Raw genomic sequence first — 14,684 nt, 5'->3', positions numbered from 1 at the left:
GTTTAAAAAAAAAAAAAAAAGCGAAACATTCTGGGAATTACAGTTCTAGCGCTCCTCGGACCTCGCGGTGCAAGCAAGGGCGCTCTTGCAGAGCACCGCCTGGCTCGAGTGCTGGGCCCTTGGTGACGAAGAATTGATGATTTTGAACCGTGGTGTTGGAGAAGACTCTTGAGAGTCCCTTAACTGCAAGGAGATCAAACCAGTTAAGCCTAAAGGAAATCAGTCCTGAATATTCACTGGAAGGACTGATGCTGAAACTGAAACTCCAATACTCTGGCCTTCTGATGCGAAGAACTGACTCATTTGAAAAGACCCTGATGCTGGGAAAGATTGAAGGCAGGAGGAGAAGGGAAGGACAGAGGATGAGATGGTTAGATGGCATCACCCACTCGATGGACGTGAGTTTGAGCAAGCTCCGGGAGTTGGTGATGGACAGGGAGGCCTGGCGTGCTGCAGTACATGGAGTCGCAAAGAGTCGGACACGACTGAGCGACTGAACTGAGCTGGGCCTTTCGAAGGGGTGAGTCGACCTCTTACAGGGCATGAAGTGGAAACGGTAAAGGCGGAGGAGGAATGCCTAGTCACTAGGAACGAAAGGAAGCAGGGATGAAGTAGGACACTTTAGGAAGGGGCTCAAGACTTTGGAGGTAGTGGAACAGAAGAGATCTAAATCCTCTTTAGATGCCTGTCAGATGAGGGAGGTTAGCATTAGTCAAGGGAGCAGCCTTGTGACGAAGACTGTCGAGGTTTGCTTTCAGTTGCGGACCCCGTTCCCCGGCCTCCCATCCGACCAGCTCTACATCATCATTACATCCATTAGATGGAGGGTTGACAGGTCCCTGATCTTTTATAAAACATGAGGACAAGTGTCTTAAAAGTCTTGCTGTTTTAATTCATCTGGAACCTACAATTTAAAGTGTAGAATCTTGTCGTCCTAAAGGAACAGCTGCTAGATGAGTTTCCTAGTTCTCTCCCAGTCCATCCACCCCCTCTCAACCTCATAGTTGTGCTAAGCTGCTTATGTATGAAAGTTCCGGAGCCATCACTATTTTCTCCTGTTTGAAAGAGAACCAGCTGTGGTCTCTCGTAGAGAGGTTTTGATCCTCTACTCTCTGAAATAATGGAAACACACAAACTAGTGAGAGGGTTAAAACTCTGAGAAAGCTACTAGAAAGTGACAAGCCCCTTAATAATTTGTCTTACAAGGAGAGGTCTGCTGAGCCCATGGTGGTAGGCAAGTTTTTATTCTGTCTTCTCTGTGTGTCTGTCTCCTTTGAAAATAGAAATTGAGATTAGTCCAACTTTCCCTTTTAGTATCAGTTCAGTCTCTCAGTCCTGTCTAACTCTCTGCGACCCCATGAACCGCAGCACGCCAGGCCTCCCTGTCTATCACCAACCCCCGGAGTCCACCCAAACTCATGTCCATTGAGTCAGTGATGCCATCCAACCATCTCATCCTCTGTCATCCCCTTCTCCTCCTGCCCTCAATCTTTCCCAACATCAGGGTCTTTTCACATGAGTCAGCTCTTCGCATCAGGTGGCCAAAATATCGGAGTCTCAGCTTCAACATCAATCCTTCCAATGAACACGCAGGACTGATTTCCTTTAGGATGGACTGGCTGGATCTCCTTGCAGTCCAAGGGACTCTCAAGAGTCTTCTCCAACACCACAGTTCAAAAGCATCAGTTCTTCGGCCCTCAGCTTTCTTTATAGTTCAACTCTCACATCCATACATGACTACTGGAAAAACCATAGCCTTGACTAGACAGACCTTTGCTGCCAAAGTAATGTCTCTGCTTTTTAATACGCTATCTAGGTTGGTCATAACTTTCCTTCCAAGGAGCAAGCCTCTTAATTTCATGGCTGCATTGACAAAACTCAGTAAATATCCACAATGAGTTGAATACTGTCCTAATGCAGTAAAGTAACTAAGCATTATAAGGCATGTCTCTTTCCCAACAAAAGCTCAACAGTCTGTTCCCATTCATATTTATTAAGCACATATGCCAGTCTTTGAGCTGAAGTTGTGGCTGTCAAGCTAAAAACTGTGTCTCTGACTTTAAGGAATACAAATGAATAATTAGAATGCAGTGAAAGTACACTTACAGGACAAAATGTGAGAGCCCAGGAAAGGCATATACAACAGATATGCCTGTATACTTCAAGGAGGACTATTTATTAAAAAGTAGGTAAAAAATAGGTAAAGTCCTATTTAATAAGTAGGACTTTACCTATTTATTAAATAGGTTATAAAAATATTTATAAAAAAGTTTCAATAAAAAGATTCAGTATTATGGAGAAATTAAATAGTTTATAAAAAACTATAAAAAAGTTTCAATAAAAAGATTCAGTATTATGGAGAAATTAAATAGTTTATAAAAAACTATAAAAAAGTTTCAATAAAAAGATTCAGTATTATGGAGAATGTAAGAGGACGATGCTCATATTCTGTGGTGAGGATAATCACCAGTTAACAAATCATTAATTTTAAGAACATGGGATTACAGACTCTAATGTTAGATACTGTGCTAGGTACTGTGTACACAGAAATAAAAATAAGGTGGTCATATTTTTAAAAATCTCAAGTATATGTAGTCAGGCAAGTAAGAATATGCCCAAGAGGTGAGTGAGATCCAATATTTGCTAGCAGATCCTTTCTAATATGATAGATAGATGTCTATATTTGTAGATAAAAAAGTTATAGCTCCTACTCTATGAGTCTGAATTTCAGCATCAAAATGTTAAAAGTGATATATGGATACAGGTATCACAGTGGAAACCAGGATTGATTTTCAAAAGAGTTGTAGAAGTAAAAAATATTATGTTCATAGGGAGGCAAAAACTGCTGTTACATAGAGAAGACTGGGAAGATTTTATGGTCAAGTCTTGACCTGAGGAGGATGGACAACTGCTGTTTATTGAGAACTTACCATATATAAAGCATTGTGCCAGGATCTTTAATTGTCATTTGTTCTTTATAACTCCAAGAGGCAAATTTTTGTCTTATAGTTCCATTTTACAGATGAGGAAACTGATTTAGAGAGAGACTGAGTTACCTACCCTGAGTCACACACCTGGGAAATGGTGGAATTAGGATTCAGGCATAGCCCTATAAGGCTTCAAAGCCCATGCTGTGTAAACCATAAATGGTATAAATAAAGGCACAGAGATGAGATGCCAGGCATCCTTAGTGGCTTAAATATGACCTCACAGTAAACTCAGATTAGACCAGAGATGACACACAAAAAGTTGGTAGTCTTCACTTGTGTTGCCATCAGTCTGTCCTATAAATAAACCCAGAGTGACCCCAGATTCTCATCCCTAGTGGATCAACAGGGAATAGTCTCAATGGATTTAGGTTGAAGAATGACTGGCAGAATAAGGCAGGCAAGCAGAGAGCAAACAAATAAGAATAGAATTTCAGAACAAAAGATTATAGGACAGAGATGCTGTATGTGGTGATAGAGGCAGAGAGGGCCCGGCTCAAGAAACTGCACAAAGAGAATGAACTGATAACACTGAAGTCTAGACTCATCCCAGAAGACAAAGGAGGAAGCCGGACTGAGCAGTATGGTGTAAATGTGCTTGGGCAACGCTTCACCAAGGAGCCCGTCTCTTCCCACGCCCAGTCCCTGGTGCAAGATTCAGAATGGTTCATGTTGAGTCCACAGGAGAAGTATGCTTTTAAGTTTATATGACAGGATTACAGTTGGCCCTCTATATCGGAGGTTTCCCTATCCACAGATTCAATTGTGGATGGAAAATAGGGAAAACAAAATTATGGAAAGTTCCCAAAAGCCAAACTTGAACTTGCCACTTAGTGGCAACTGTTACATAGTATTTACATTGCATTAACAACTATTTACATTGTAGTAGGTATTATAAGTAATTGAGAGATAATTTAAGGTATATGGGAGGATGTGCCAAGGTTATATGCAGATATGATATCATTTTATATAAGGGATTAGCACATGGATTTTGGTATCTGGAGGAAGCAGGTCCTGGAACCAAGGGACATTGGTGGGGAGGGTGATCCACAAATACTGAGGGATGACTGTATGCTCTTATTTATATGTCCTTATTTTTAAGAGTATTCATTACTTGTCACCATAGGAATGTCATGGTTTCTCATCAGAAAATGGCCCTGCTGTAGTCCTACCTATTCCTAGGTGTTTTCTTTCTGAGGGAAATACCTTTGGCCTTAGCCAAAACAATTGGGTTCTTTTGATTCAGTTGATATGAGAGCAAATTTGTTCTGACATCTCCCACCTTCTATTTTACCTTTGCTTTTTTATCTTACAGATTGGCCTGGGCTAAAGTATCAAAAGACCCTAGGATTGCTGCAGGTCAACAGTCTCCACTGGAGAAAAAAATATTGGTAAATAAATCATCCTAACATCATACCATTTGAAAAGACTAGAAGAAGGAAAGTTAGGTTTAAAATCCTACTGCCACCCAAGTGACACTTTGCCGTAATGTGTCCACACTGGCAAATATTTTCCAGCTAAATCTTTACTTGCAAACAAAGTATTATTTTCAAAACTACCAACACTATTAAAAAAAAAAAAACAACTAGTTATTGATTTTGGTGGTAAGAACACCAGCTTTGAGAGCTTGCAGGCCCACCTAGGAGTGATGGAAGTAAAATCCCTGTTACTCCAAAGTTAATGAAAGACCATGGTCCTTTCTTCCCCCACCCCCACCCCCACCATGGTACTTTCTTGGTGTCAATAATGAGAATAGGCTCCTGTTAAAGTATGTTCAAAGTAAAAAGATGGTCATATTACAAAATTCTGCACCTCACCTTGACAGAATCTAGGTGGCGTACATACATCAGAAGCAAAACAACTGATAATTCAAAAATATCAAGAGGAGTATGAAATGCTCTGTAGGGAGCAAGGGCTTTCCCTTGACTACTGGCTTGCCAAAGCGGAGTCTTATTATAATAAAAGAATAATGGAAACGGTGAAAGAACAAGAGAAAGGCAGTGAAATCAAGAAGAGATTGGAGGGAAAAACAACCCAAAGCATAGAGAGACAAAAACAGTATTATCTGCTCCCTGAGAGAGAAATGAAACACATAGAAAGGCACATACATCGAGGTGGACGGGTCAGAGAGTTTAAGAGTAAAACATTTAAACGATCACCACCACCACACTCTAGTGAAATAAAATTTCCCAGAATTGTGCTGGGAGAGCATGGCATCCAGAACACACAGAGAAGAAAGCAGGTAAACGAGAGAGAACAGATGCAGATTAAAGATCACCGGGAACGCATGATTCGAGGGAGAGAACTTGTAAAGCAAAAACTCAAGGAAGGAATCTTGAGAAAAGACCAGAGCCAGCCTCCTATTCGTGGGAAGTGTGAGAGCATAAAAAGCATAAAGAAAGAGATAAAAGAGTATGAAAGTGTTATTGCATATCCACTTTTCCAGCCATGCAATAGCAGTCGGGTTAAAGTGAATGTTCTGATGGAAAAGTCTCAGAATAGAGAAGAAAATAACACAATTATCAAGCCACTTCAAAGAAGATTCTTAACTATGCCACCCTTTTTGAGAAGTCAAATAGGAAAAATAAAAGATTTAGTGCTTTCATGATTAGATCATGTCTCTTAAATGAACCTTTATTTTTTAAACAGAAAATCAAACAAAAGTTTAATAACATATATACATGAGAGAGACCCAGGAAAATTGAGCAACTCCCTCCCCCCCACACACACTTTTTTTTAATGCTAGTTCTCTTTCGCAGGGTTCAGTAACGTTTCTCATTTATACAGAAGTGTCAGATAGTTCTGGAGTTTACAACTAGCTTCGCTATTTTTCATTGCCTTGTGTTTTTTCAAGTTGCTTATCCTTTTTGATGTTCATTCCTAATCTGTAAAGTTGGAAAATAATAGTTCCTAGCATTTATAAGAGGATTTCATTTTTGTGAACCGTTAGCATATATTAGATATTTCATAAATATTGGGTTTTCCATTTGGAAAGACCTGGGTTGGGCAAAGATGGTGAATAAGGAATTGTTCTAATCTGCCTCTTCCATTCCTCCTACCCTCAGCCTCAAAGGTTATCTTGAGATTGCTGTAGGTCACCATGCAGTTTTCTTTGTTTTCTATTCATATCTTTATCAGAGAACTGCTAACCAGGCCATAAAAGTCTAACTTATACCATGTAATTTATTTGTATGAGAGACTTAATTTTGAGAACCTCCTATGTGCCAGGCATTGTTAGTTACTGAGATGAATTAAGAGAAATCCTTGCTCTTGGCCGGTTTACAGCTAATGGCATAGATCACTCTATGAACAGATAATCAAATAGGGTTATGACAGAGGTATGTCTAGGTGTGTACAGAGGAGGGACATCTGACCTAGGTGAGCAGAGTGAGGAAGAAGGTCAGAGTATAAAGTGTAGTAACCTCTCATATTTCTGCCAGCTCCATATTTTGTCAGTTTCTATCACCCACTTAAACAAGACCTTCCCAATGTTTGGATTCACTCAGAGGTAACCCAACTCACCTTCTCTCAAATAGAGGTCCTTCCAAAAGTTGGTAAATTTGGGGTTTAGAATTGGTGAGTAGAGAAGCCGAAAAAGGGAAACTGGATGGCTTAAGGAATATTACACTTAAGTTGTGATCGTCCTGATGCCCACCCTTTTGTATCAGCAGGACACCCTTTTACCGCAGTTATTGCTAGATCAGCACTGTCCAATAGACCTTTCTGTGGTGATGTAACTCTTCTATAGCTTTGCTCTTCAATACAGTAGCAGTTTCCCACATGTGGCTACTGAGCATTTGAAATGTAGCTAGTGCAACTGAGGGACTGAATTTTTCATTTTATTTCATTTGCATTGATTTAAAATTGCTACATGTGGCAAGTGACCACCATGTTGTACAGCGTGGTGCTAGATAAATATAACTCCTGTGTTAGACCTCAGTCCCACAGTCCATTTTTTGTCTATAACAATATTTGCAGGTATAATAGATCGCTTACATTAGTATAGTTTAGTTTCCTTTATATTTGAGATGCTCCTTAATCCCACAAAGAGATTAAAAAATGACTGTAGGCAACGTCTGTGTGGAAATGAGGTGACTGAAGTTGCTTCAGTTGGGTTCAGGAACTAGCCCTCCCCTTGCTCCTTTTGGAACATGACCAGGACACCTGCCAACCTCTTATTCCTACCCACCTGATTTGCCTCATGCAGACTTTTTTGTCCTGTTGTTCTCTGGTCTTCCATCCTCATGTCACAGTTTGATTATATACCTTGCAAAAATGTGGATCATCAGTATGGAAGAGACAAAAGACTTAGAAATCCAAATCAGTAGGGTAATGATAAACCCTTTGAGTTGAGTGGGATAGAAAAGTAACCTGATGCATAGCTGTTGGTAATTGTTTACCATGAAGATATTCACTGCTGGACCATCCTTTTGACCTGTAGGTAAGCAAGTAAGTGTTAGTCGCTCAGTCGTGCCTGACTCTTTGTGACCCCACGGACTGTACTCAAATCTCTTCCATCTAAATAAGCTTCAATGTGCAGGAATTCCCTGGCATTTCAGTAGTTAAGACTTGGTGCTCTCACTGCTGAGGTCCTGGTCAGGGAACTAAAATCCCAAAAGCTGAGTGGCACCACCAAAAATTTTTTTAATTAAAAATGTAAAAAAAGAATACATAAACTACTATGCTCTTTATTTGCACTCTTTCATAGTTAAGTCTCTTAGAAAGTCTGTACCGGCTCCCTGCATTCTGGCTTCAGTGCCCATCAGTCCACCAAATCCCTTTCTGCTGAGCCGTCAGCAAAGAGCTCCATGTGGCTATATCAAATGAACAGTTAAGGGTGGAATGAAGAGAAGAAGGTGCCAACAATAGCAGAAGACCCCATAGGCATTTGGCAGCAAGAGGGGTCAAGGGTAGGAATGCAGTACATAGAAAACGAGAGACCAGAGAAGAGCAGTTGTCGTGAGAAGCTGGAGATCAGGCAGGGCACAGTGGAACCTGTTTAAGAAACAAATAAAGTGCCAAAGGAAAAGATAAGCAAGCAGTCATAAGACTCAGGATAAAACACTGGAATAGGAACAGAAGCACTGACAGATCCAGGCTGTAAAACTATTGAATTGGTCTCCACTTAGGATCGAACAAGTTCTGAGTCTTAGGCTAAGCTGAGCCAACAGTTGAGGGTTTAAGAAAGTCCAAACTAGGTACTTTCCTGGTGGCCCAGTGGCTAAGACTTCTCGCTCCCAGTGCAGGGAGCCTGAGTTCAATTCATGGTCTGGGAACTAGATTCCACATATTGCAACTAAAAGATCAAAGATCCTGTATGCCACAACTAAGACCTGAGGCAGCTAAATATATATATATATATATATATTTTTTCTTTTTTTAAAAAGAAAGTCCAAAATAGAAACAGATTATCAGGTCACAGAGCAGGAGACAAAGAAGATAATTACTATAACCCTCATACTGTCACTTAACATGAGATAAGATTTTAACTCATTAAAGCATGCCTGATATTATCTCTAACCATGAAAGTCATAGTGGCTTGAAAACTGAGCCTCAGGATGTAAGATGTACAAGGTTGGTATATTTTAAATAAAGCTAAAGTCTTGAAAATTAGAATAAGTCTGAATCTGTGGCATTTTTAACACAAATGTAGTAGGAAACATTAACAATTGATACCTTGACTATCATCCCATTGTCAAGTGGCTTTGCAATAAAAGGCACATCATGTTGTGTGAGGCCTTCCCAGGTGGCACAGTGGTAAAGAATCCACCTGCCAATGCAAGAGACACAGAGTTGTGAGTTCAGTCCCTGGGTCAGAAAGATACCCAGGAGTAGGAAATAGCAACCTGCTCCAGTATTCTTGTCTGGAAAATTCCATGGATGGAGGAACCTGGTAGGCTACAGTTCAAGGAGTCCCAAAGAGTCGGACACAACTGAGCGCGCGCATGCACACACACACACACACACACACACACACCTATCTACTTACATGTATGAGAGAAATCAGAATTATATGATCAAAGTTGTGTTTTCTGGAAAGCCGAAAACATGACACATTAGTTTCAATGGTATGGATGGAGGAGGCTGGACTAGAATAACAGCACTGTACCCTAAAGTGTGGGCTTCCCCAGTGTCTCAGTGAGTAAAAAAAATCTGTCTACAGTGCTGAGCCATAGGTGATGCAGGTTTAATCCCTGGGTTTGGAAGATCCCCTGGATGAGGACATGGCAATTCACTCCAGTATTCTTGCTTCGAGAATCCCATAGATAGAGGAGCCTGGTGGGCTGCAGTCCATAGGGTCACACTGAGTCAAACACTACTGAAGCAACCTAGCACACATGCACCCTAAAGTGTCAACACTCAGGAGACACCACTAATAGCCCCTGAGGGGCTCAAAGAGCCAGTGAAGCCCATCTGCCAGGAGCAGGTGTGGACAATGCCCCATGCTGTGTGGCCCACTCATGGTAAGACAAGTCAACCTTTGACAGTAGTCACAAGTCCAAATCAGAAACTGGGTCCTGAGGCTTCCCTGGTGGTTCAGTGGCTAAGACTCCAAGCTCCCAATTCGGGGGTCCTGGGTTCGATCCCTGGTCAGAGAACTAGAACCCACATGGAGCAGCTAAAAGTTCACATGCTGCAACTAAAGATCCCACGTGCCATGCAGCAACAAAGATCGAAGATCCTGCATGCCACAACTAAGACCCAGCGCAGCCAAATTAAGTAAGTAAATATTGAAAAAAAATCTGAGTCCTTTACTAGTTGATGATGGTGAATATCTTGCCATGTCTGGTGTGATGATGGACTCAGGCAGCAGGGGAGACAGTTCACAAAACATATTTCCATCTGCAGCTTGATTATAATCAACCCCATCAGAGACTAGACTTATTCTGTGTGCATTCACCTGAGTGACCCAGATGGTGGTAGCTTACGATGAATGATTTTGGAGTCGTGATCTCTGAAGAAGATTTAGCTTTGGGATCAGGGACCAGGCTTGATCACTCAAGAACTTTTGTGTAGCAGAGTTTTATTAAAATATAAAGAGGGACAGAGAAAGTTTCTAACATAGACATCAGAAGGCGGACAGAGAGTGCCCCGCTCACCAGTCTTTGCAAGGGAGCTATATACCTTATTACAGTAAAGGGTCTTACCAGACACACTCTCAAAACAATCCATCTTAACAAGATTAGTCAGAAGGTTCTTGTTAAGGAGAAACATGTCCTAGAGCAAGATACATTGTTATATTGACTAAGACAAAGCAATGTAGGAAAAAAATTTGTGCTTTTCTCCTCCCTGAGAGCCTCAGACCCCTTTCTCTTTCTCGGGGGCCCTAGATTCCCTCCTCCTCAAGGGCCCTGGACTTCTTATCAACCTACCTAAGGATGAACTTTCTAAATGGTTAGATAAACATTTATGATTTGTTTCCACAGTTTCCAGCTCCAAAGAGAGATGCCTAACCAGTCTAGTTTTCAAGCGGCAGACCAAATAGGTTGGCAACAGCCCAAGAGGCAGTAAAACTACAGGAAGGTTGATCAAAGGGATTATTGGTGAGACCTATGAAATGGCCTTGAGTTCTGCCACCAAGAGGACTGACAACAGCCATTTTTGGCTCTGCATCACTGGCAATGAGACTGAATGGCTGAATCAGCCAGGGAGAGAGTTGAATTTAGCTGAACCACAGTGAACCAGGGCCAGAAATTTAGGGAAATCTCTGTGAACTGAGAGCCACATGGAACCAGCAGCTCTGCTTCAGTTGGCAGAGTAGGGGGTAAAGTTTTCCCCAGAGGGATATCTGCCACTTTTTCATGTAAAGTAGAGATGTTGAGACCAGGCCAGCCATATCCTTAAATATACCATTTCCAAGTGAGGATTATTAAATCCTTCCCACTTTGTCAGAAGTTGAATCCAAGTTGTAGCATGTCTGACTCTCTGCAACCCCAGGGACGGTAGCCCACCAGGCTGCTCTGACCATGGGATTCTTCAGGTAAGAATACTGGAGTGGGTTGCCATATCCTACTCCAGGAGGTCTTGAGTCCAAGTTGCTGCTGCTGCTGCTAAGTCGCTTCAGTTGTGTCCGACTCTGTGCGACCCATAGACGGCAGCCCACCAGGCTTCCCGTCCCTGGGATTCTCCAGGCAAGAACACTGGAGTGGGTTGCCATTTCCTTCTCCACTGCATGAAAGTGAAAAGTGAAAGTGAAATCTCTGTCGTGTCCGACTCTAGCGACGCCGTGGACTGCAGCCCACCAGGCTCCTCCGTCCATGGGATTTTCTAGGCAAAAGTACTGGAGTGGGGTGCCATTGCCTTCTCTGGAGTCCAAGTTGACCTATCCCCAAATGTGAATATTAAGCAAGAGTGTCCGAAGGCCTCCATGTGTTAGGTATTTAATTTCAATAGGAGCCCAGTAGCAAGCTGATGCGGCTTTTCAAAAAAAGAAAAGTGTACCCAGTAACCATGTTAGGAAGGTGGCAGGCCCGAAACCCTAAGGGGTGCCGCTGAACACAGGCTGCCTCCACCACCATCTCCACCTACCTACTGTTTCCATCTGACTCTGTAGGCGCCTCCTCAGCCTGCCCACATGCATCATCTGTCTGCAAAGGCAGATCACTGGTTCAGGTACCTTGGGAACACTCAGATTTAAAACATATATCTAGGGACTTCCCTGGTGGTCCAGTGGCTAAGACTCTGCACTCTCAGTGCAGGGGGACTGGGTTTGATCCCTGATCTGGGAACTAGATCCCACATGCTGCAACTATGAATAATAAAGATGATGAGTGCTGCAACTCAAAGACCTGGTGCAGCCAAAACATAAATCAGTTCAGTTCAGTTGCTCAGTTGTGTCCGACTCTTTGCGACCTCATGAATCGCGGCACGCCAGGCCTCCCTGCCCATCATCAACTCCTGGAGTCCACCCAAACCCACGTCCATTGAGTTGGTGATGCAATCCAACCATCTCATCCTCTGTCATCCCTTTCTCCTCCTGCCCTCAGGCTTTCCCAACATCAGGGTCTTTTCAAATGAGTCAGCTCTTTGCATTAGGTGGCCAAAATATTGGAGTTTCAGCTTTAGCATCAGTCCTTCCAATGAAAACCCGGGACTGATCTCCTTTAGGATGGACTGGTTGGATCTCCTTGTAGCCCAAGGGACTCTCAAGAGTCTTCTCCAACACCACAGTTCAAAAGCATCAATTCTTCGGCCCTCAGCTTTCTTTATAGTCCAACTCTCACATCCATACATGACCACTGGAAAAACCATAGCCTTGACTAGACGCACCTTTATTGGCAAGTAATGTCTCTGCTTTTTACTCTGCTGCCTAGGTTGGTCATAACTTTCCTTCCAAGGAGTAAGTGTCTTTTAATTTCATGGCTGCAAGCACCATCTGCAGTGATTTTGGAGCCCAGAAAAATAAAGTCAGCCACTGTTTCCACTGTTTCCCTCTCTATTTGCCATAAAGTGATGGGACCAGATGCCATGATCTTTGTTTTCTGAATGTTGAGTTTTAAGCCAACTTTTTCACTCTCCTCTTTCACTTTCCTCAAGAGGCTCTTCAGTTCTTCACTTTCTGCCATAAGAGTGGTGTCATCTGCATATCTAAGGTTATTAATATTTCTTCTGGCAATCTTGATTCCAGCTTGTCCTTCCTCCAGCCCAGCGTTTCTCATGATGTTCTCTGCATAGAAGTTAAATAAGCAGGGTGACAATATACAGCCTTGACGTCCTCCTTTTCCTATTTGGAACCAGTCTGTTGTTCCATGTCCAGTTCTAACTGTTGCTTCCTGACCTGCATACAGGTTTCTCAAGAGGCAGGTCAGGTGGCCTGGTATTCCCATCTCTTTCAGAATTTTCCACAGTTTATTGTGATCCACACAGTCAAAGGCTTTGGCATAGTCAATAAAGCAGAAATAGATGTTTTTCTGGAATTCTCTTGCTTTTTCCATGATCCAGCAGATGTTGGCAATTTGATCTCTGGTTCCTCTGCCTTTTCTAAAACCAGCTTGAACATCAGGAAGTTCATGGTTCACATATTACTGAAGCCTGGCTTGGAGAATTTTAAGCATTACTTTACTAGCGAGTGAGATGAGTGCAATTGTGTGGCAGTTTGTGCACTGCCTTTCTTTGGGATTGGAATGAAAACTGACCTTTTCCAGTCCTGTGGCCATTGCTGAGTTTTCCAAATTTGCTGATGTATTGAGTGCAGCACTTTCACTGCATCATCTTTCAGGATTTGAAATAGCTCAATTGAAATTCCATCATCTCCACTAGCTTTGTTCATAGTGATGCTTCCTAAGGCCCATTTGACTTCACAGTCCAGGATGTCTGGCTCTAGGTGAGTGATCACACCATCGTAATTATCTACGTCATGAAGATCTTTTTTGTACAATTCTTCTGTGTATTCTTGCCACCTCTTCTTAATATCTTCTGGTCCATACCATTGCTGTCCTTTATTGAGCCCATCTTTGCATGAAATGTTCCCTTGGTATCTCTAATTTTCTTGAAGAGATCTCTAGTCTTTCCCATTCTATTGTTTTCCTCTATTTCTTTGCATTGATCACTGAGGAAGGCTTTCTTATCTCTCCTTGCTATTCTTTGGAACTCTGCATTCAAATGGGTATATCTTTCCTTTTCTCCTTTGCTCTTTGCTTCTCTTCTTTTCACAGCTATTTGTAAGGCCTCCTCAGACAGCCCTTTTGTTTTTTTGCATTTCTTTTTCTTGGGGATGGTCTTGATTCCTGTCTCCTGTACAATGTCATGAACCTCTGCCCATAGTTCATCAGGGACTCTAATAGATCTAGTCCCTTAAATCTATTTCTCACTTCCACTGTATAGTCATAAGGGATTTGATTTAGGTCATACCTGAATGGTCTAGTGGTTTTCTCCACTTTCTTCAATATCAGTCTGAATTTGGCAATAGGAGTTCATGATCTGAGCCACAGTCAGCTCCCGGTCTTGTTTTTGCTGACTGTGTAGAGCTTCTCTGTCTTTGGCTGCAAAGAATATAATCAATCTGATTTTGGTGTTGACCATCTGGCGATGTCCACATGTAGAATCTTCTCTTGTGTTGTTGGAAGAGGGTGTTTGCTATGATTAGTGCGTTCTCGTGGCAGAACTCTATTAGCTTGTTCTTTTCCAAGGCAAACCATAATTTCAAGGCAAACTTGAATTCACAGTAATCCAAGTCTATGCCCCGACCAGTAACGGTGAAGAAGCTGAAGTTGAACAGTTCCATGAAGGACCTACAAGACCTTCTAGAACTAACACCCAAAAAAGATATCCTTTTCATTGTAGGGGACTGGAATGCAGAAGTAGGAAGTCAAGAAAAACCATAAATAAATATTAAAAAAAATAAAATAAGCAAGCCCCCTTCCCCACCCCACATTTGCTAACCCTCCAGTACTAACCAAGGAGTCAAGACTCCAGTGTGCAGACTTCAAAGCAGGGTCTGGTTTCCTGTCCCGTGAAGCCAGATGTGGGCTTTGGCAAGGCTCAACATCTCTGAGCCTGTTTACCTATAAAGACAGAGTAACAATTCCAACCTCTCACAAGATGTTTATGAGGATTTAATGGAGGCTATATTTTCAAGGTTTTTTTTGGTAAATTGTAAAACCCCATGCCAATGTTGACATGTCAAACATGATCATGATACATAATGGTTTATGATAAGTGCTAATTAAGTGGAAAGAATAAATGTAATTTCTGTTG

Source organism: Bubalus kerabau, chromosome 3 (genome assembly GCF_029407905.1).
Source record: "Bubalus kerabau isolate K-KA32 ecotype Philippines breed swamp buffalo chromosome 3, PCC_UOA_SB_1v2, whole genome shotgun sequence".
NCBI lineage: Eukaryota > Metazoa > Chordata > Mammalia > Artiodactyla > Bovidae > Bubalus > Bubalus kerabau.
Note: the sequence above shows the minus strand (reverse complement) of the source record.